Genomic DNA, 23,543 nt, shown 5'->3' with positions numbered 1-23,543 from the left:
TCTTCTAATTCATTTGAAGGGCAGTGAGGGAGAGCAGCACAGTTTAATATTCTCCTGCAGCCTCACTGGTGCTCTTTAAGGTGGCTTTATGGTCTCATTTTGGCCTGGCTGCTCTCCGGAAGGATTTACCAGAGTTCTTGTGGAGAGGCCACCATGAGGCCGAGGTGAAGGGGATCCCATGGCCCAGGATTGAATTTCTGCTGGGCCAAGGATGGACCCGGGCAGGCAGTAATGGCCAGCACCGAGGTTAAGTACCACCACTCCTGCCCCCTGGGCTACGGCAGTCACTTCAGGCTGATTTCTTGGCCAAGTTTGCATACTTAGTGCCCTCATCTTATTTCTCTAGGAAGTTACAACCAGTTGATCACACTTGTCATGTCACCAGTTGAAACCTATTTGCTGCCCCTGGAAATAAAATGAGCATGGAATAGGCAAGGGCTTCGCTGAGACATTCTCTGTGTACATGCTTAGAGCACCACCGCTGCTGGATTGATTTCATCTCGTAGCTTCAAATTTATAACAGTCCTACTCACTTTTCTTTGATTGTGCTCCAGTTTCTCTTGATCTCTTTAGCTTGTCTCAGGGGGAGCTGAGCACAGCACATCATTCCGAGAACAGTCTGCTGAGAGCAGAGGAGAAAGAGCAGGGTGATTGCCTTCCTCCACCTCAGAACATTCTGTATCTGTTGGTGCAGCAAAATTTATCATTTCCTAGAATGCGTGTTGCTGTCTATCCCATCCTAGAGAAGAGTGTATAGAAGTTTAGAGTTTTGGGGACCCACATGTAGGGTTATCCACTGATTCCTTTTAAATTTTTTTTTATAAGATTTGATCCATTGCTCAACATCTGGTGGTCACTGGGTGGAGAATTCTATTGTAAAACGTATTTTCTCTTCCTCAAAGCTTTTCTTGCACACCGGTTTGATGAGCAATGTCCTTGATCTTCATTTATGACCAATCCATGATATTTAGTGTCTCCACATCTTTACACAAGAGGAGAGTATAATAGATCCTTCTCCTTCTCCATCAATTTCCATTTATTCTTCAGTTCTTAGCTGTTCTCTTTTTCCTGGGAAGAAAGACTTTCTTAAACCCCGATTCTGTTACTTTTCCCTGGTTAGGTCAAGTGGCTCATCTGTGAACTGAAGGGTTGAACATTAATTTCTTTCAAAAGCCTCAGGATGCTACCCTGTTATTTGCAAACATCTTGGGTACATGTATCATCCTCTGTTTTAGTTCAAGGTGTTATTTTGACGTGTCAGAACTTTTCCTTTCAAATTACTACAAAAAGCATAGAACTTCTCTGGTTTTAAAAAGCAAAGCAAAAAAAAAAAAAAACAAAAAAACACCTCAAAAGCTCCTAAATCCTAGCATTCTTCATTGTTTAAATCCAAAGCAGATTAAATAATAACTGAGAAGAGGGAGTTGTTTCTTTATGGAGATTTTTGCCACTTACGGCAAATTGAACCCCAATTATTTTTCCCACTCCTTTCCCTTCTTGCCTTCATTGACTTTGGTGACTATTAAATAATTCCACATCTATATCTGTATCTATATAATCAGCTCAGCTACGAAATCAAGATAGAGGAGATCAGTACTTTGCTTCCCAGGGGATATATCAACCATCATTAAAGATGCAGACAGGGAAACAGCAATTTGAGCCTCAGAGAGCATGTTGGAGAAGATTAATTTACAGTTGTGTTTTCGCTACTGGCGTTACACTAAATCACACTGAGTCCCTTCATTTGTTAGGCATACTTTCAGTCTGGGATCAGAACATGTCTGTCAGGGTAGATTTCCACCCACCCCCCCTTTTTTTTTTTTGCAAATAACATTTTATTTTTCAGAAATCTAGGCCAAGAAAAAGACAGTTGCCTGCTTAGATACAAATGCCTTGTCTGTACTTGGACCTCAGACAGAGGAATTCAGGGAAGGCCGGATGTGAGAGCATGACTGATGGCAATTGGGGGGAGAACAAAAGTCTTTTTTCCCTTTTTGTTTCAGAAAGTCTCAGTCAATATTCCACTTGTAACTGCACCAAGGGGCACAGGAGCAGAGAATCCAATACAAATGCATTGAAACCTTTTAAATTTGACACAGTGCAAAGGCAGAAGTATTCTTGACATTGAATGTATTGCATCAGGACAATCATTTCAAATCAGCTGGCCAGGAGAGCTTTTGGAATAGAAGGGGTTTGTGTTAATTTAGCATTACCCCTTGTCTTCTTAGGATTTTAAGATGTTTAAACAAATAATATCTTAGGATTTGGTAGAAATTCTCAACAAAAATAATGTTGCTTTGGAAGTTCTATGAATCTTCCACATAGATGCAAAGAACTTGAAAATCAGCCAGACTAATATCCTCTGTTTAAAAAAGAGAAATTGGAGGTTTAGACAGGAGAGTCCCTCACCAGTTAACGACAGAGCTAAGTCTAAGTTCTGCTGGTCTCAGTCCAGATAGAGCCTCAGGGTAATTCCTTTTCAGTCTGACCAATGTTTGGGTGAGGTCATCAGCTGGATATCACAGCTGGATGTCACTCTAACTGGTATTCCGTAGTTAGAGGCATAGGAGCCCTGGAAGGCTGGGTAAGTTGTCCTAAGCACGAAATGGTATCTTTCACAGTTTAGACCTTCTTCATTCATGGGTCTACTCAGAATTGAACATTTTTTAGACAAAAAGCCTCATGGCTTAAGAAAGCTAAAAAAGGAGAAGGAAAAAAACAAAACCAAAACAGTCTTGGCAAGAACCACTCATAGAAATAACCAGTATTTTGCTTTGATGATATCAAGGTCACTTTTAAGTGTGCAAAGTTCATTTATTGTGACCAATTAGATACTTTTTCTTTTGATGTTTATGCAAGTCCCATCTCTTCCGTATTGGTAATGTTGATTGATTGTTAGTCTGTGATCCAGTACAAGTATGAGTGAGATCACTCGCCACCTGTAAGATTAACAGATGTCTAATTTCAGAAGAAGAAAGTGAATTCTCAATGATAAATTCCATTTAATCCATTTCTCTCTCTTCCTAACACTGTTACGCTTTGCCAGATATATACATATATATGATCTATAATGCTGGTTTCCCTGTATATTAAAATTTTGTTCTTGGACCTACTTCAGGACTCAGGTGCTTGACTTTAGCTTCAGCAGCACTATCTACAAACCAATGAAGCGCTCCTACTTGTTTTCCTTTTCTGTTTTCAATTTCGAGTGACCATTCTTGGTATCTGGTTGCCAATGAGGAAGAATGGCTGGCATGTCAGGACGGACAGAACAAACCCAAAGAGATTCACCGCCACCTCCTCTGAGTCAGGTGTGGCTTCCAAGATAAAAGTTGAGCCAGTTAAGAGCAGACTCACTGCTTTGTTGTTGACTGCTCTCTTCATGGACAGAGCACACTGCAGATCAGTGAACTTCTTCTGTTACCACAGTCTTCACATCCCTCCCGTGCTCCCCTGTAGACTTTAGTGCTATGAAGCAAAGTTTTGCTAACAACAGGGAACTGCCTTACTCCCTCTGAAGCTAGAATCCAAAGGAAGGAGAGGCTCAAACTGAGCCCCACAGAACCCCTCACAGTGGCATCGGCACCTTTGTGCTGTCCTTTTTTGGTATTCAAAGTAAGAGTACCACTCTGTTGAAGTAAGTACAGGGAGTTGCTGAGAAATCTGTTTCTGCCCAACTCCTTTTTTAGGGTACTGTGAATTCCCAGGCAGAGTCTCAGCAGGGCTTTCTAAAGACACAGACACATTCTCTACCTGGGTTTGGAAAAGTATGCCACCTTCCTTCAGACTCTTCCATCATCTACCCACACTTCTATAATTATAGCTAAGGATCATCTTATTGATAAGAAAGGCAAAATAGAGAGCTCACCCCAACTGGAGTTGTTTTGGGATCTCCAGGACTGCCAAGACACCGTAAAAAGACAGTTTCCTTCTTAAAGATCAAGTTGGGTTTTTTTGTTTTGTTTTTTGTTGGTTTTTTTTTTTTTTTTTGGTATATGAAATTACTTTGTAAATTCTCCCCTGGCAATTTTCATGACAAGAAAGAGTCATTTTGTAGGAAAATGAATGAAGTTCTTGTGCAAAGTTATCTTTTAAATGTCAGGCTTTAAAAAATATCAGAGATAAGTAGTTTGAGGGAAGGAGAAACTTAGGAAATTTAAAAAGCATGCAGAATGTTGAAATGGTTTTATTGCACATTAGAATTTTGTTTTCGTAAGCCTTGTGGTTGAGAGTCTGGCTTTGGAAATAAGGACTACTGTCACTGAAAGACAGATTGGGACATATGATGTTTACTGATATTCGTTTTATCTATGCCCTTAAGATCACAAACAGCAGTTTTTTTAAATTGTATTTGGAAATAGATCAACTATTAATACCTCCTTATTCTCCATTTCCACATGGGCATGGACACACACACACACACACACACACACACACACCTTGACCATTCCAAGCAAACGTTTGAAGGAAAATATGACCTTGAAAATGAATAAAAAGAAAAATAAACAAATTGAAAGCAGGATATTGAATCTGAAAAGAAACAAGCCCAGGCAATAGACTGTATTCCTCAGAGTATGTTATTATCAGTTAATTCTCTTCTGAGATTATTCATTTCACAACTAAAACCAAAAAATCAAACAAAAAAAATAATGTCATTTCATCATTGAATAAATCTAATGAATTTTTTTATGGAGAAGAGCTATGATCCATGGTAGTAGCTGTTGTCCATATTTAGTAATTATAAGTGTATTATTTAGTATTTATTATACACCATAACAACAGAGTGCTATAAAGTGGATGCTTTATATAGTTCTTCCTTCCTTTGAAGTTGCTGTTAAATGGGGGAAAAAAGTAGAGAGGGAAAAAAGGCAAATACCTTTGGAGTATGCTAAAATAATTTTGCAAGGTTCAATAATACATAATACACTACAGTTGATTCTGGCTGTGTTGGAAGTAAGCATCTTGAGGATAAAGTGTCTTGATAGGAAGGATACATTTCTAGGAAATCATGAGTTTTAAGTCTGTACGATGAAGTAAAAACAGGTCTCAAAGTCAGATATACCAGGGGTTCGAATGTGTTGACTCCTAACTCCCATGGCCCCATATTTACAGAGTAACCAGAATTCTTGATATTGCAGAAGTTCTGAGCAACTTTTAATCGCCACTTAGTCTGATATGGGTATCCAAGGGTGTTTCTCAGCTTCTGCCTCAGTGTACTGGACAGTGCAACCTCTGTTCTTCCCATGAATACTTCATCTCTACGCCCAGCACACTACAATAAGATGACCTAATTTTGTACTATCAGAACCCCCTAAACACATCTCACATTCCTCTCCTGTTCCCCACTTAGAATCACATTTCTCTTTAGAACTTCTTCTCTTCTAAGATTCCATGGCAGTTATCTAGTCCTCATTTGGCATCTTCTCTATCTTTTACACTTTCCAACTCCCAGAGATTCTCCTTGCTTTATAATTTCCTCATAGAATTGTGGCTTTTGTACTTCCTGGATGTATAATCTCAATTATCTTTTCTAAAACTCTGTAGTCTCATTACACTGATGAATAGAACAATACTTGCTTCATCACAGTTGTGAATATGAGATGAGCATTGCGTTTGGCAGAGGATAGATGGTCAATAAATCTTAGCCTTTTCTCTTTTTCTCCCTATCATTTGATCCTAAAATACAGCCTAGGGAAGCCAGAGGGTTTGTAAGAGAAAAGGACTTAAGACACCTGTTTGTCAGTCCCAGGAATGTCCCTTCTCAGAATATTGCCATAATTTAGAATTATAAATATTCTTTTCAAATACTGATTTTCTCAGGGTGCCTGGGTGGCTCAGTCGGTTAAGCATCCGACTTTGACTTAGGTCATGATCTCATGGCTTGTGAATTTGAGCCCTGTGTTGGGCTTCGTGCTGACAGCTCAGAGACTGGAGCCTGCTTCAGATTCTGTCTCCATCTCTCTGCCCATCCCCCTGCCTCTCGCACTCTGTGTGTGTGTATGTGTCTCTCTCTCAAATATAAATAAACATTAAAAAAATTAAAATACTGATTTTTTTCATTTAAACTATTTGTACCATTGTATACAGAAAACAGCAGACTAGGGGCTATAAAGAAAGATGACTCAGCATTACCCAAAATATTCCACCAAAAAAACCCTGTGAGAACCAATAAATGAATTCAGCAGTGCTGCAAGATATAAAACCAACACATATGAATTAGTTGCATTTCTATACAACTAACAATGAGCAATCCCAGAAAGGAAATTGAGAAAACGATGCCATTTACAATAACATTAAAAAATTACTTAGGAAGAAACTTAACCAAGGAAGCTAAAGACTTGTAATGGGAACTACAAAACGTTGCTGAAAGAAATTAAAGATGACACAAGTAATTTGAAAGATATCTCAGGTTCATGAATTGAAAGACTTAATATTGTTAAGATGTCAATTCCACCCAAAGCAATCTACATATTTAATGCAACCCCTATCAAAATGCTAACAGTATTTTTTTTTTTTTTGCAGAAATAGAAAAATCTGTTTTAAAATCTATATGGAATCTCAAAAGACCCCAAATAGCTGAAGCAATCTTGAAAAAGGACAAACTGGGAGGATTCACATATGCTGGTTTTGTAACTTAATACAAAGCTATGGTAGTCAAAACAGTATGGTGCCAAGACCATTTGATGGGGAAAATAATCTACATCAAATTGTGCTTGGAAAGTGGATAGTCACATGCAAAAGAATGGAATGAACCCTTATCTTATGCCATGTACAAAACTGAACTCAAAATAGATCGAAGATCTAAATATAACAGCAAAGCTAAAAAAAAATACCCCCCAAAAACTCAGAAAAAAACATAAGGGAAAGCTTCATGACATTGAATTTGGTAATGATTTCTTGGATATGATATCAAAAAAAAAAAAAAAAAGCAACAGAAGAAAAGAATAGACAAAATTGAACTTAATCAAAATTTAAAAAGTTTGTTTATTAAAGGACATCATCAACAGAGTGAAAAGGCAGCCCCAGAATGGAAGAAAATATTTTCAAATAATATACCTGATAAGATATTAATATCCTTAATATACAGATATCCCTTACAACTCAACACTAAGAAAACAACCCAATTCAAAATGGACAAAAGACATGAATAGACATTTCTCCAAAGAAAATATACAGATGATCAATAAACACATGAAAACATGCTCAGCATCACTAATCATTAGACAAATACAAATCAAAATGATAATGGAAGAGCACTTCACACCCACTAGGGTGGCTATTATCAAAGCAAACAAACAAAAACAGAAAATAATATGTGTGGATGAGGATATGGATAGAGTAGAACCCTTGTGCATCGCTGATGGAAATGTAAGATGGTACAGCTACTGTGGAAAACAGTGTGATGGTTTCTTAAATATAGAATTAGCATATGATCCAGTAATTCCACTTCTGGGTATATACCCAAAAGAATGGAAAATAGGGGTTTGAACAGATATGTGTACAACCCACATTTGTAGCAACATTATTCACAATAACCAAAAGGTGGAAACAACCCAGATGTTCATTGATGGATGAATGGATAAACAAAATGTGGTATAACACATGATGGAATATTATTCAGCTTTAGAAAGGAATTAAATTCTGACACATGCTACAACACAGATGAACCTTGAAGACATTTCTGCTCAACTAGACACACATGACAAATATTGGATGATTCTACTGACATGCAGTCCCTATAGCAGTCAAATTCAGAGAGACAGAAAGTAGAGTTGTAGTGGCTGGGGCCATGGGGAAATGGGATTTTTTTTTTGTTTAATGGGTAAAGGATTTCAGTTTGGGATGATGAAAAGTTCTGGAAATGATCATTGTGATGGTTGCACAATAGTGTGAACATACTTAAAACCCTTGAACTGTACACCTAAAATGCAAATTTTATGTTTTATGCATTTTCCCACAATAAAATGCAATATTAAAAAATAAGCAATGTTCTGTGGGAATAAATGAGGCAGTAATTTTGACTGAGATTATCAGCAGTGCTTCTCAGAGGAGGCATTGTTTGAAGAGAATTTTGACAGGTTGCTGGGGTTTTTTTGATCAGTATAATTAGAGTTCAGAACTGTAAAAAGTTAGTGTAATTGTGCCATGACTTGTTCAGTATAAGGTGAGAGTTGACCACATTCATTCCTACATTCAACAAATATTTACTGAGCATCTTCTAAGTACCATACATTATGTTAGGCATTGGAGACTCTGTAGAAAAAAACCAGCCCCCAATCTCCGTCATATATCATATATCTTATATTCTTTGGCATGATGGACTTAGTGGGAAGTAAACCAGGTTGAAGGGGAATGAATTTGAAATGGCTTTGAATGCAAGCCTGAAGAATTTGGACTTCAGGGAAATACTAGAACCTTGTTTGTGGCTATAATGTAAAATACGAACTGGCCAGGTGAAATAAGAAGAGGGGAAGATCAGTTAGTAAGAAGTGAGGAAGTTTTGGACTAAGGTAAGGGCAGTGGAGAATGGAAAGGAGGAATTTGAAAGATGAAATTGATCAGGACATCAAATGGATAGAGAGAGTGGGTTAAAGATGATAATGACTCTGATACTTTTTTTTTTAAGTCTGAATGCCTGGGGAGAATCAGGACTCTAACTTGTAAGTATGGCCTCCTCTTTGGAAGGCCGGTAAGGTCCTGAAAGAAAGCATGGCCATTTATCATTGACAAAAAGAAAACGCTGTGGGGGCACCCGGGTGGCTCAGTTGGTTAAGCATCTGACCAGCTCAGGTCATGATCTCATGGCCCATAACTTTGAGCTCCGCATTGGGCTCTGTGCTGACAGCTTAAAGCCTGGAGCCTGCTTTGGATTCTGTGTCTCCCTCTCTCTCTGCCCCTCCCCCACTCACACTCTGTCTCTCTCAAGAATAAACATTAAAAAAAAGCACTGTGAAATCCTTTCTATGAAGTTCAGCATAGGCTACAGTGAAGATGTTCTCCAGAATTTCGTTTGTGGGGTTCTATCATTTAACTACCATTTATTGTGGTAAGAGATTATTTCCTCGATTCTCCCAGGCATTCTTTTTTACCTCTCTTATTATGTTGTTTAAAATGTTTTGAGATTTAAATAAAAAGTTTTGTTTGATGAAGATAATCTTACTTCATTTCAATTATTTGATGACTAACTCGGCCAGTGTAGTGAGATCATATTCTCACCAAGATGATATATCAGTCAGGGAATTGTGTCTGACTGTTGTGTGATAATTAGGTAATTTCTTTAATCCAACTCTGGGAAAATGTTTTGGAAAAGCAAATAGTGAATTCTGATCGGCTCTGTTTATGATATCATACAGTGTGCTTGCTTAATGATTTAACAGCCATGCTAAACAATTGAAGCTTTTAAAGAAGCTATGTAAGATGAATGTTAATATGGTCTTGTAATTGCCTTTCAAATGTTCGGGAAAATGCTGATTAAAGTTTATATTATGGCTCCTGGTAGAGATGGGTGGAAATTAAATATATATTTATAAATATTTTAATGTTGTAAACCAAATCCCAGTAATCAATTTGAGCAGAAGAATAAATATGGCTTCTCTTACTTTAAAGGTTCATTGTTCATTTAAAAAATGTCCTTGGAATGTCACCTGCTCAAATCCACCTGCTCTTTTACAGTGAGTTTCCACGGTTAGTGGCTGACAGTGGTGCCCTAATGGGTAAGTATTAATTGATGGCAGTTGTTGCTTAGACAGATTCTGATTCAGTAAAACTGAGCACTGAAGTGGAAGTCAAGAGACCTGATTCTAGTCTTGATTTGGCCTCTTTTTGACTTGGAGAAGTTGTAAAATCCCTCTGGGCCTCAATTTTCCAATTTGCAAAGTGGGAGAGTAGATGAGCTGTCCAACAGGCCCAACCTGTAAGTATTGGCACTTCTAATAGACTAGCAGACATGGCCTGGCTGAGGAGGAGATTAACCCTTGAGAACCAACTTCACCTCTAAGGGACTTGGCTTCAAAGTTATATGTTTAGGACATTAGAGTTCAGGAGCCTTGGTTTCACGGACTGAATTTCTTTTTCACTCTTGTATTCCCAGTGCCTGTCTCATAATATGTACTTGTCTGATTTTTGTTCACCAGTTATTTATTGGGTATCTTCTTCATGCTCAGTAGTTTAGTCAGTGGTTAAGAAGACCCCAGGCTCCGGAATAACGCTGCATGGCTGCCTGATGTTGAATGCTGGCTTGTCACCTACTTGATGTGTGACATTGGGCAAATTAACTTCTCTGTGTCGTGGTTTCCTCATGTGTGAAATGGAAGTAATAAAATACTTCTTATTATGAGGTTTTTGTGAGAATCAAATGGCATTACTTGTGTAAAGCTTTTGATATAATATCTGGTACAGAGTAATTGCTTAATTATTTTTGTTGTGATGAGGAAGAGGAGGAAGAGGGGGAAGAGGAGGGAAGGGAAGAGGAGGAGGAGACCTCCTGGGGGCACAGTAAATGTTTATTGAATAAATACAGGCCTTAGCTGTTTAACTGCATTCATACCCCAGATCTGCCCGAGGGTTATCTTGACTTTGTCATCTGAACCAACACTCATTGCTTTTTTCGTTTTTTATGGGGGCAGGTAAGTGTCCTTCTTGGTCTCTTTTGTCTTCCTTGGTTTCTATTTCTATTTCATTTTTTTTTAAATCAAAATTATACTTGCATAAAAAGAGGCAAATAGTCTTAGAGTTTTTTTTTAATGAGGACAACATTACCTTCAATCCTTCTTGCATCTTCTGTTCTGCAAAGGCAACTGATTTCAACTCATTCAGCTGGTTCTTTTGACATTTACCTTCATATCTTTAAATAACATGCTTTTATTGCAACTTCTTGATATTTGATTTTTGGACATAATCTATTGATTTCTCTTAATGGAAGATGACAATTTGACACCCTCTGACCACTGCCACCCTATATGTACATGCACATCTCTTATCTCTTCACCCTCCTCAGTAGCTGCCCTTAGAATTATACTCTGGTCACTATTTAGTGTTTACACGGCTATGGAAATGTTAGTGCTATTCACAGCCCAGCCAGGTTGTGTGCCTCTTTTCTTTTCCTTTCATACCCAACATTTTTTTTTCCCTTGGACTTAGTAATTGTTATTTTTTGGTTATGTTGTTTCATGGTTGCTTTATTTTTCTATGACTCTGTAGTTAACATTCTTCTATTGAGTAAATTTTCTCTGAATATGGTCAGGTCCTCTAGGAATTATTTTTAGTCATATTTCTTGACATAATTTTCCCTAAACCTTCTAACTAGTCTGTTCCCCAGCTGTTGCATAAGGAATCTCTCTTCACCATTAGCCTGTTACTCCTTTACCTTCTCTTTTTTATAATCCCACATGTTCCTTTCTCTTGATTTGTTTTGTAATTTTGGTGAAGTGTGGCCTTCAGTTGTTTCCTGGAGAGGAGCATTGGAAGCAAATTTCTGAAACCTTGCATGTCTGAAAGTATCTTCATAATGTCCTCACACTTAATTGATAATTTGGCTAAGTATGCAATCCTAGATTGGAAATTGCTTCTTCCTCAGAATTTGAAGCGCTACTCCATTCTTTTAGCTTCCAGTGTTGCCATTGAGAAGTTGAGCGTCATTCTGATTCTAAAATCTTTGTATGAAAACATTCTTCTTTTCCCTCTCTCTAGAAGCTTTTAGAATGTTTTCTTTATTCTAAGTGTTCTCAGACTTGGTGATGATATGTCTTGGAAGGGCTCTATTTACTATGTTAAATATATGATGGCTCATTTATTTATCTGTAAACTTACTTCTTTCAGTTCTGGAAATTTTTCTTTAATTATTCTTTAATTATTCCTCTGATTATCTTCCTTTCTCCTCTTTTTTCTTTCTTTCTGGAACATCTGTTACTCTGACATTTTACATACTGGATGGGTTCTGTAGTTTTTAAATTTTTTTCCCTCCTATTTTTCATTTTCTTGTTCTGCTCCATTAAAAAAAATCTTCCATTATTTTATTCTGCTTTTTTTTGCTGCAATGTTTTAATTTACAAAAACTTTTTTTCTCACCTTTTAAATATTCTTGTATTTTATACCACACAATATCTGCTCTTATAAACTCATGATTTAAGGGGTAGATTTTGGTTTAGTTTGTTTTGTTTTTCTTCCTCATTACTAATTCTTCCTTCACGTGTTCTCCCCCCCTCCCACTTTTTCCCCTGTTTGTTTTGATTTCTATCTGTTATTTTAGAGGTATGCCAATAATAGCTGGTGATCAGTAGTTGTCTGCTTATATTTAAGAGTAGAACATTTTCAGAAGCTGGCTGGAAACTCTCTGTACGGACAAATGAAGCTTGTCATTTCTTGGTTTCAAGAGAGGGATATCTGGCTGGGATGTTTACTTGGAAAATCTCCTGTGTCCCTATCTTAAGATCTTTCCTTTTGGCACATTTCTCAGAAAAGAGTCTTCCAGTCTTTTGCTTAGTGGGGATAGAGGTGGCTTCCAGCATTGTAGAAGAGGCAGATACAGGAAAAGACTGGATGCAGGAATAGTCAGTATGGATGCTTTTACTCATAATGGCCCCATTTCACTATGGTAGCCCTGACTTAACGATGTCTGGGAGCTCTGAGGCCATATACTCCCATGCTTTAGTATTTTCAGAGAATAAACCTCACTTTCATTTTTTAAAAATTTTAAAGATGTTTTTATTTTTATTTTTGAGAGAGAGTGTGTGTGAGCAGGGGAGGAGTGGAGAGAGAGGGAGACACAGAATCTAAAACAGGTTCCAGACTCTGAGCTGTCAGCCCAGCGCCTGATGCGGGATTTGAACCCATGAACAGTGAGATCATGACCTGAGCTGAAGTTGGACGCTTCACTGACTGAGCCATCAAGTTGCCCCTAAACCTCACTTTCATGTTGAGATAAGAGAGTCAATGTTGGGATTGAACTGCTATTTAAATACTTTGAACCAAATCATCTCTCTTGCTTTTTCTTATCCTATCCTAACTTTTATTTCAAAAGATACCTAGTATCTGCTAATTACTGAGCCTTCTGGAGGATCATGAGATATAAAATAACTTGTCTTTTCCTATTGCTGGTTAAACCTTTCTCTTGCCTCTCATTCTGTTAAATCAGTTGCCTCTTATCCATTTTCCACTTTGTAAAATTATAAAATTTTGTTGCTATTGTCTCTTCTTCAATATTATTTTTCCTTGTGGGCTATGTCTTTTAAATATCTCTTTGTTTTTGTTTTAATAGGGTTTAAGGAGTGAGTAGAGACTATTACTTGAGTTAAGACTGTTGTTTCAAGTGGAAAACCAAGTATGTATTCTTTCCTTATTGCTGAATTCAACCTATGAATCTCTTTAGAGCAGCCTCTGTTTGCTTAGTTCTCTTCTAAGACATCAGAGCCTTGGAAACTACTCATTACAGGTCCCTTTTAGTTGTGAACATCGTAACATTAAAATTTTCTTAACATCTAATGTGAGCCTTGGACCAGATATTAACACAGAATCTGTCTTCATTCATCACATGCATCTGCTTCAGACTTTTCTCCAGCTGGTGAATGTCAGTGACAGGGTCTATATTTCAAAACTGGCTAAAAGGAAAACCATGATTGGATTGTGTTTTATTTTAATCAATTTTATACAATTGGGGAGTAACTGCTTGTTTGACTGAATTCAGCTCTATCAATTTGGACTCATTCTGGGCTTTAAGAGAGAGAATATATAATTTAAACTGCTGTAAGTATTTATTGGTTCACAGCCTTGAAAGGTTTATTGTAATTCTGGCATTAGTCTTGGTTGGGTTCAGGGACTCAGATGATATCAGAATATATTTCACCTTAAGTAAACTTACTTGAATGGGTTTTGAAATGATTGATCACTTTTTTTAAAGATTTTTTTTTTTAGTATTTATTTATTTTTGAGAGAGAGAGAGAGGGAGAGAATGCATGGGGGAGGGGCAGAAAGACGTGGGCACAGAGGATCTGAAGCGGGCTCTGCGCTGAGAGCCCGATGCGAGACTTGAACTCACGAACCATGAGATCATGACCTGAGCCGAAGTCGGATGCTTAACTGAGCCACCCACGTGCCCCTGAGATAACTGACTCCTAACACAGAAATCTGTGAGAGCAAATGATACTCTTAAAAATATGTGTTGTGTATTGATGTTATATGTTTAAAAAGTAAGTGTAATAGCTAACACATAGTATGTACTCAATAAATTATCATTATCATCATTAATGCGAATCATTCTATTATTGCATTTCATCTTCTCAACAACCCTATGTGATATTGCTTCTATTATATCCATTTTATAGTTCAGAAAACCAAGGTACAGGGGGTTTAATAACCACAGAGCAATAAAGTAACAAAACTGAGGTTTGAGCTGAGGCCGGCAAGCTGTTTTCAGGCACCGATGACTTTAAGAATGGCAGCCTTTTGATATATACTACATCTGATAAATGGGCTCACTTCATCTCATTTGACTGTCCTAATGTGTGCAGGCTGGTAGTGTTGTCCCTCTCATGAGATGAAAAGATTGATTTTTCCCAAGCTACTCAGCTCTCCGTGAAAGAGCTAGGAGTTGGACCCAAGATGCATTTTTTCCTACCTTACACTGTGTTATCCTTATGCTTGTTTGATATTTTTAGCTTTTAGATGGGCATGTAATTGACACAGCATTTGAAACATTTTTAATCCTTAGTCATAGATGAACCCTGGTGCTGCATATTTTATTGTTATCTTCTTGACAAAATTAAGCAAATGGGAAACTAAGAAGAGATCACAGAACATGACTTGTCTTTCCAGCCTTTGTGAGTTGCTATTATACCTGGCTCTGGCAGAAGATCCGAGGCAATAAAAGGAAGGACTGATGGGGATGGGGCGGTTAGTAAGAGAGTTTACCTGACTTCAGGGGCTTTGGTGTCAGGAAGAGACACTGGCATTCTTCTGCAGGCATCTTTGATACCCAAATTAGATCCTAAAGAGACCCAGAGTAGGGAGGGTATGTGAATGAGCTTACACTCTAGATAGGCTTGAGTCTGAATCCTTGTTTGCCATTTGCTAGATATGTGACCTTGAGCTTGTTTTTAAGAAGCCTGAATTTCATTTTTCTCATTATGAAATGGAGTTTTAAAAAAAGTATGTTGAGCTCACAGGTTATTGGGTGGATTAAATGTGAAATGGAGTTAGGCACTCAAGACTATGCCCGGCACTTAAAAGGGGTCAATAAAAGTTCGCTCTTGATAAGTAGTATTTAGATATAAATAATACGGATCTTGTCGAGCCTTAGAATCTCATGCCACAGATCTTTTCTAGGAAAGCAGATCCCAGTCTGCAAACTGAAGGGGCTTATTCTTTTCCCTTACTGTGAACCTCTTTCCTGTTTGTCTCCCCTCACTTCACACCCATCTTCAGCCTTGCTACCTGCATATCTTAGCCCCAGGTTCTCCACTTAGACGTTTTCTTTTTTTAAAAAATATTTTTAAATGTTTATTTATTCTTGAGAGAGTGACAGAGCATGAGCGGGGGAAGGGCAGAGAGAGAGGGAGACACAGAATCCAAAGCAGGCTCCAGGCTCCGAGCTGTCAGCACAGAGCCCGATGTGGGGCTCCAGCCCACGAACCACAAGATCAGGATCTGAGCTGAAGTTGGACACTTAACCACCTAAGCCACCCAGGCGCCCCTGACATTTTCTTAGTAAGGTAATTCTATTCTTTGAATTAGCCTTTGGTATATGCTTAAGGTCAGTCTGAAATGAAAGTTTGATTGCAACCATTATCAATGCAACCATTACCCTAAATTACTTTTGAGCAGTTATACACCCAGGAACCCAATGATTGCTGAGGTTTATCAACGTTTTTTTTATTTTTTTTTATTTTTTTAATTTTCAGACACAGAGAGAGACAGCATGAACGGGGGAGGGGCAGAGAGAGAGGGAAACACAGAATAGGAAGCAGGCTCCAGGCTCTGAACTGTCAGCCCAGAGCCCGACGCGGGGCTCCAACCCGCGGACCTCGAGATCGTGACCTGAGCCGAAGTCGGACGCCTAACCGACTGAGCCACCCAGGCGCCCCTGAGGTTTATCAAAAGGCTAAGGCTGGACAGAAACTGCATGTCAGGTAGGAGGGAATGAGTGGTACATCCCTCTGAGGCTTCAGGATAAAATTCTGCCTAGTGTTGGGTGTCACAGAATCATGGAAGGTGAGAACTGGGAAGAGGAACCCTCAGGGTCATTGTTCCTGGCATCCTAGTGCTTTCTGGAAGTGCTATGAGGGCAAGGGGTGGCTGGGTGGGGGGGTGGGTTCTAAGACTCTTGCTTTCACCCTCCACCTTTTCTGTTTCATATATTGGAAATCAGCCTAAGTTTGTTTGTTTGTTTTGGGGTTTTTTTGTTTGGTTTTGTTTTGTTTTTAAATGAGGCTAGCTGGTAAATAAAATGTTGCAAAACCCTTAGCTACTCAATGTTTTTCAGTTATGAAAATTGAAGTCAGGAAGATAGAGTTGGCTGTGTTTTTTTAATCTAATGAATATTAATTGAACATCTTTTGAATGCCAGATACTGGTCCAGCTTCAGGGAACACAGTGATATGCTAAAAGTTGAACAGTTTCTTATTAAGGGTCAGCTGTTGGAGGTACTGTTGACCTTGTCTATCCACTCTGGACAGCAGGATTTTATAAAGTCATGTATATTTCATAAACTATAAATCATGTCTTTCTGGTCACCCTTCTTGTCCTCTTTCTTAAGAATATTCATTGAGACTTGATATGATCAAGGGCTATTCAGATTTTCTTTTTTTGTTTCTTTTTGTTCTATTCCCTTAGCTTCTCAAGGATGGGTATGTGAGGAGAGGTGGAGCTAATAGTTATAAGGGTTTTAGTGAGTCTGGGAAATTTGAATTTTAAATTTGTGGGAAGTGATCTAGCAGAGCCTAGAGGCAGTGTTGTAGGGAAGAGATGAAGGTTTTGGGTGACCTAACCCTAGGAGGAATTTTTATACCTGCCAAAACTATTCTTAATGATACTACATTAACTATTTAAAGTTAATTTAAGAACACATAGGAATACCTCTATAATTATTCCATGATCACAAATGTGATTTTGCATTCAGCTGGATTTGCTGAATTCTGATGAAATCCTCAGCCAGGTGTTGATAAGAGAAACTCTTTATCCTACCTGTAACTTAAATGGTTTTTTTTCACCATTCTGATCCCAAGAGATCTCTTTTTGTGCCTGTTCTGTATCTTATCCAGATTAACAAAAATACTCATTGGGCTTGATTATTTTATTTTTAATAGGGGAGTTAAGGGGAACCAGGGTGGCTCATTCGGATAAGCCTCCAAATCTGGATTTAGGCCCAGGTTGTGATCTCATGCTTCATGAGACTGAGCCCCGTGTAAGGCTCCGCACTGACAGCTGGAGACTGCTTGGGATTCTCTCTCTCCCTCTCTCTCTGCCTCTCCTGCTCTCTCTCTTAAGATAAATAAATAAACTTAAAAAAAGGGCATTTAATAGAGTTGTAGAAGGTTATCAGTCTCATTTTGTAATTATTCAAAGTTTGGATTTTAAAAATATGACACCTTTGTTAATTGACTCTATTTGCTTTTTGTTCCCATCTTATGTGATGTCAGATCTCTAAGGATACAACTTACCTCCAGTTAAGTGAGCATTCTAGCTGTAGCAGGCCAGCCAGAAGAAGCCTGAGGCCTGAGCCTTGCCATAAAGCTTTTTCTTCTTACTAAAAACATGTAACCGTACTCTGTGATTACTTCTTGGGTCCTACTCTGAGATGTCACCCCTGTGAGAAGCAGCCTGGGAGTTTGTAGCTTGGCTCTCATGTACACACTAATGCGTGGGCTATAGAGAGAGAACTTAGATTTTTCTTAAAAGAGATGAAGGTCTAACTAGGTGTTACTTCATTTGTAGTCTGAAAGCTCTCCATTCCCTACTGTTAGATCCCAGATCAAAATCAAATCAGCTGGAAGGTTCATCACATTATATATACAGTTTAAGGCCCCATACTACTATAGTCTTGTCTGTTTCAGATAGGATTGGCCTTCATTTATACAAAGGAAAACATCACAATGACAGCTGAACATTAAACCAGTTTTAAGACATTGTGATATGGAGAATCAAAAGGAGAGATGTGAGAGGCAGAATTTGTGGATGATAATAGCACTGAGGTCGTAGGGGCCAACTTTGCAAAGTAATTCTACAGTTACAGGGTGCTTACATCTGCAGTCTGATCAGTCAGTCGAAAGTCTGCAATTGCCCAGATTCTGAGGGGGTGGGGGTGGGCTTTGGTGCTCATACTCCACTACTTTGTAAAAAGGAGGCATGTGTTTTCCCCACTACTCATTTTTTCGATAGTATTGATAAAAATATGTCATTTCTGCTTTTGTCCATTATATCAAAGATGGATGATTAAATTATGGTCAAAAAACAGAGAGCTGATGTTTGATATCTTCTAATATACTGGATGGTTCTATATCTGTATCTATCTGAATTTGTGTCATCATCTATATCTATTTATATATCTATATCTCTTATCTGTATCACCTATAACTATGTATATCTATTTCTCCACCTATATCTGTATCCATCTGTATCTATATATATCCTATGTCTATCATCTGTAACTATGTATCCCCTTTCAATATCATCTATAACTCTGTGTATACCTATATCTATATTTGTATATATCTCTTATCTACATCATCTGTATCTTCATCTTCTAAAACTGTACATATATCTATACCTAGACCTATATCTGCCTCTATTTGTTTATCTGTATCTCAAACACAAGGCAAAGAAGGAATGAGATAATCCAGATTTGCCATTTTAGTTGGGTCTTTCAATCTTGCCATTTTAATAATTGGACAGAAATGAAGTTATCTTTTGCTACAGTCTCGATCATTGAGTTGAATGTCTTCCACTGATTACATAAATTAAAGTTTTCATCTTAATTGGGGAAACAGTGAGGTAGAGTAAAATAGGACTCTGTCTTTAGGATCATCTGTATGTGGTGGGTTTGAACCCCGTGTTATTCCCCTCACTGGCTGTGTAACCTTCAGAAAGCTACTTTTCTGAGCCTCAGACTTCTGTGAAATGAGGATGTTGCTGACACTGTTGTAAGCTTTAGAAAGAAGTCAGAATATTCCAGAAGAGAGCCAGGAAGCTTACAGAACAGAGTTAAATGGCCCCTAGGAAGCTGATGCCCGGGTCTGGTGTTCAGATAAAAGGCTCAGGTGTTGCTTTCTCTTATTTATCTTATTTATTGGTTTTCCTTTATTATTATTATTATTATTATTATTATTATTATTATTATTATTTCTGCCTTCCCAGCCACGTGTCCAGCATCACTACTACATCACTTTTCACTGAGGCTTTGCATTTGAGAACATACTATCTTTTCTCAGATGGTTGGAGTTAATTTAAGACAAAACAGGTTCAACAGCTCAGCAAATAGCAGGCTGCTGAAGAAGACAATGTAGTTAGAAAAGTAAACATTAAGAGATAAGAAAACAGACCTTAGAAATCTTTAGCCTGAATCACAGCTTAGGTATGGAGGACAACTGTGAAAATAAACCAGAGGATAGCAGAATGCAAAGCTGCTGTAGTTGCTGGTCAGCATATTTTAGGTATTTGTTTGGAAATCTAATTAGATGGAAGGCAAGGATCTCTTTTGTGTCAACAGTTGAAACCTAAAATTTACTTCCTCCCTCCCTTTTTTGGAACAATGCCTGCCCATTCTGTATTCAGTTAATCATTATTAAAATGCTATCCCATCTGGAACATATCCATTGCTCTAATAGATCTAGAGTCAGAAAGCAACCAGGAATAGGGCGTTCATTTGAAAGAGGGTAGTGATGTGTTCTTATTCTTTGAGAGAGGCCATCTGGTTGCTGTTAACCTGTGGAAGCAAATTAACATTCAGAATAACTCTTAAGAGGGCAGGTCAGGTAAAAAAAAATCCAACTTAAGAAATTCTATCCAGTGCAAATATACCCAAACTTTGCGTTTATATGTAACAGCTTTCATGCAGGACGCTGTAGGTGATTTTACTTGTTTCCCCAAGATTCACTGCGGAAGGGAAGGCAACTGTGTGTCTTTAAATGTAGACCACTCTCTCCCCGAAAATCTGTGCCTGCTATAGTTTCTTCAGTAAGAACCAAATAGCTCCATACTCACTTCTGTGTCTGTCATCGTCTGGATCATAAGAACGTTAATTTGGTACCAGTGTCTTTCCATTACAATCCTTGTCCTGTGGACAGATTCATTATGAACCATTTTTAGTTCCTTTTTACCGTGTTTGTCAAAAATTGGAGATTGCACACTGAGGGTACAAAATGAAACTTTCATTAGGAGTCTGTGAAAACTTACCGGTTTCTATGACAGCTGTGATAATGACATATTGTAAGAAGGGATCAGGGCCCAGCTCTGGTGCACACCTTTGTGTGAATGGGCATGTGGGTGGGTGGGTGCCTGGGGGACTGAGGGACAGTGTCATGGGGGAGAAGAGTAGGGATATAGAGTGCAGAGGGTGCCTGAAAGTTTTCTCATGGATGGAGTTTGTCACTTATGTTCCACTTCCTAGAACTAGCACCTGCTTCCACTCATGAAAATTAACATTAGTTTTCTTTCAGAGGTAGTGATGCACAGGTAAAAGATGCAGGCTGCCCGTATTTGGAACACCAGCTCTGACTTAACTACCTTATTTCTCAGTTTCTTTATATATCTTAGAATCTCCTTCACTGGCTTATTATTAGAAGACCTGAGTTATGAAGGGAAAGCATCTGGAAAAGTACCAGGAACACAGTATGTATTTCTACTGTGCAAGTGGTTTTGAATCTTTGATCCTCAGGCTTAGGTAATAACTGCTTTTCAGGGTTGTTGTAAAGGTGAGCAATAATGAATATAGAAGACTGGCTCCTGCCTCACAATGAATTGAATTTAAGTGTACGTATTAGCTTCTCACTAAGTGCACTATTTATGCATAGCCTCTGCCATCAGTTCCCTGACCATCTTCAACCTTGTAGTAACATAGGGATAATGGAGGCCCTCTGCTGTTAAACTCCCTTGGCTATTTCTCAGCTCTGGGCTAACTTCTGTGCTTCTCTTCTTTATCTCTGTGATGGGCCCTTCAGAGTCATTTTGACTCACCTACTGCTGACTGTCTCCCTTGATCTTGTGTTCTGCAAGCCTGACTGCAGGTAGATAATACATAGTACATAGAGTCCCAACTTTCATTGAACGTCCCCAAATCCCTGTTTATTGCCTGAAGACCCTTGTTGGCCTTCTGCTTCTTTGTTTTATTCCTGCTACTACAATTTAGCCTACTGAACCTCTTGATGCTAAGCCCTGGAGATGCTATTGAAGCTCCCATGTAAGTGAATGCATGTCCTCTCAGGTTGCTTGTGGCCGCTAGGGTATTTGCATTTCTGAGACCTGGGTGATGTTAACAATGATTGCTCCTTAAATTCCCCCCATTCCACATTGTACAAATGTAGCTTCCTTTGGTTCCTGCTCTGACCCATTTGGGGAACTTGTTTTTCACTCCCCTCCCCTCCCCTCCCCTCCCCTCCCCTCCCCTCCCCTCCCCTCTCTTCTCGTTTGGAGTCAAAACAGCCGTCAGTGTTCAACCAGACATACCTGAATTATAATGCTTCTCCTTAACATTTTGGTTTTATCAATAAATATGGTATATTACAGGCATTGTACCTACCCTGACCACCCCTTTTGCCAAATCCCAGCCAAATTCTAGCTCTGATATCCTATTGGATTTAGCATTTGTTCATAATGGTTGTTTTTATAGTAGTGAATCATTACATTGTGTCCTACTTTTTTCTCAAAACTCATAACTGTGAGTTTATTTCATCTTCTTATCAAACAGGTGGGGAAGTTATTTTTATTTCTATATGACCTATAAAGAAACCAAGCCCCAAGGAATGTGTATGTGTGTGTGTTGGGGGGAGGGGTGTAGTGAATAAATGACTTAAATAAGATCCCTGTAGCTAACCTGTGGTAACACCGGGATTGAAATGCAAGACTTCTTTTCTTTACACCTGCACCTTACCCATGAGATCATCCTACCTTCTCATACCCTGTTGCACCCTTTAAGTTTTAATCTATGAATATGATTATTTCCAAATCCCCACCTCCCTACACTCAGACACAGCTGCAGGTGAAAGCTCTTATCAAAGATCTTTCAGATCTCATTACAATTAATATAAAAACTGTTGTGTCTTACTAATGAAAAGCATGTTCAATATTAAACTGGTAATATCAGTAATATGCATGCATAATTATATGCAGTAGATAAATGTGAGATTCGTCATTGCCCTCACAAAATATAAGCTTTTCTGAAGTAGATAGAACTTGCTAGAGCTTCAGGAGCAGCCCTGGTTAGCTTGGCAGTTGATTAGAGACTGCAAATCAGGACAAGCTGGCGGAAGCATTCCAAGGGTATAGGAGCTGCATCTGCACACATTTTTTGAGGCAAAACACTGAATTTTTTGTGGAAATACAATATTTCAGTGTGAGAGCATGAAGAATTAAGAGGACCAGGACCATGGACTGAGACCAGGAATATGACATGCCCTTCCTTTGTGAGAGCTTAACCAGACTCTTCCCTTATGTTACTCAAACCGTAGTAATCATGTATGGTATATACATTGTAAGGGGAAATGAAAATTCTCCCTATTGATTATGGTGAATATTTCACAATGTATACATATATCAAATCATTAAGTTGTACATCTTAAAAATATACAGTTTTTAAACTGTCAGTTATAATTTAGCGAAGTTTGGAAAAAAGGAAAAAAATTCTTCCTGTTGAAAATTGGGAAGAGACTGACCCCACCTCCCTTTTCTTAGAGCGCTTACTTTAGGAAATTTGTCATTGTAGGTTCTTTCTCTGTCTCTTTGAAATATGTGTAAATCTTTTTAAAAGTTAAATCAGCCTCTTGTCAGCCTCACAACCTAGGAATGTCTTTCTCAAGGATCTGGGATCAATCTCCTTGAAATGTAATCATCAAGGAAGATAGTATTCCTATTTCCCAGTTTCTGTGGGAGGGTAGAAACCTAGTGTGAGCAGATGCCTCAGTCCAAGTTGCAAAACTACTCTTGTCATAAACATATGAGTTTATATTTCCTTTGGATAAAGCCAACTAGCTAACACAGATGGTCACCACAATTACCCAGTGAATTTAGGATAAACTATGTATGACAAATGGTGCTGTCAAGTTTTCTTACTTGAGGACAAGTTATTGTTTATTTTGCAAGCATGTAATGAGTTGTATCTGTTTGGCTATATAAAAGGGTAAGATTTCTTCCTGTTTTTTGCAATCTCTTAGCAGATTGCCTGTGATCATATTTGGTTTCAGCTTATTCAATAATAAGCTTGTTTTCTTCCCCCTATTTTGTGGAGATGTTTTCTGGGTTGGGAAGAGATTTTTTTAAAAATATTTTTTGACGGGGCGCCTGGGGTGGCTCAGTTGGTTAAGCGGCGGACTTCAGCTCAGGTCACGATCTCGCAGTTCGTG

Source organism: Panthera tigris, chromosome D1, assembly GCF_018350195.1.
Source record: "Panthera tigris isolate Pti1 chromosome D1, P.tigris_Pti1_mat1.1, whole genome shotgun sequence".
Classification (NCBI taxonomy): domain Eukaryota; kingdom Metazoa; phylum Chordata; class Mammalia; order Carnivora; family Felidae; genus Panthera; species Panthera tigris.
This window is presented reverse-complemented; position numbering follows the sequence as displayed.